We start from the raw sequence: 1,276 nt of genomic DNA, 5'->3' as shown, positions 1-1,276 counted from the left end.
GTTTTTTTATCCCTTAATAATGATCGACCTCTTACTCTCAGACAAAAATCTTAATGAATTAAAGAGAATGAACTTGAGGCAGATTCTCATACAACTTGTAAATGCAGCATACTCAGTAATAGGGACGTACATGCTGTGGAAATTCATAGGTCTGTTACTTAACAATGATGCACCGATTGTTGTTGTTCTTTCAGAAAGTATGTATCCGGGATTTGAACGAGGAGATATACTTTTTCTAAGTCCGAAAAGAAACTATGATGATTATGTCACAGGAGATATGATCGTTTTTCAGTTAAATAAGAATGAGATACCGATTGTTCATAGAGCAATCAAAAGATTTGGACCACAAATACTTACTAAAGGTGATAACAATAGGTATGATGATGTGAGTCTATACAGACCCGGCCAAAGATTTCTTACTGAAAGGGATGTATTATCAAGAGTCACTGCTTGTTTGCCTTATTTTGGCATGATTACAATTTGGATAGGGTCGATTCCATATTTAAAAGGAATTGTTATGACTTTGATTGGCATAAGTGTTTTCTTTAGCAGAGAGGAATGAACATATATTAATGGTTGAATAATTAAATCTGTTATTTAATTATGAAAAATATAGAATAGCTAATTTTATAAATTTTTTAATAATAATTTATTTAAATCTTTTTAATTCAAAAAAACTTAAAAACATGTCTGAAAAAATATATCTGATTATTTTTTATTTATATATTAAATTTCTTTTTATCAATTCCATCTGTTGAGACGTAGTCATCCCATTGGGAACATTGCACAACTTCTTGATGCATCTTTTGACATCTTCCCCTGATCAATCTTCATCGACTGCTCTTCTTCTCTCAAATGAGATGAGTTCAAGTGTCTGAAAGAATATATGAGTTATGGTTATTATTAAAGACATTTTGATGTCTATTTTCCACTACATGTTAACTTCAATAAAAAAATACATAAAATTTAGTTGTTAACTTTTTTTCATCCTAGTATTATAAGTATTACAAACCATACAATGGTATTATATATGATATTTTTGTGTAATTGTATTGTTGTAAATTTAATTCAGAAATCAACTTCTTAATTTAAACTTTTAACGATTTATTTTGTAAACAATGGTTTTCTGGATTAAATAAAATATGTCTTATTTGATATTTTAAAAATACATCATTATCCGTTGTAAACTGCTAAACGAAACATGTTTAAAAAAATAATTATTTTATGAATCATAATATTATTATAGCATAGGCTCGAGTAATAGTTATTCACAAAG

The sequence above is a fragment of the Rhyacophila brunnea genome, unplaced genomic scaffold (genome assembly GCF_057557595.1).
Source record: "Rhyacophila brunnea isolate RB1 unplaced genomic scaffold, BYU_Rbru_1.0 scaffold_80, whole genome shotgun sequence".
Classification (NCBI taxonomy): Eukaryota; Metazoa; Arthropoda; class Insecta; order Trichoptera; family Rhyacophilidae; genus Rhyacophila; species Rhyacophila brunnea.
This window is presented reverse-complemented; position numbering follows the sequence as displayed.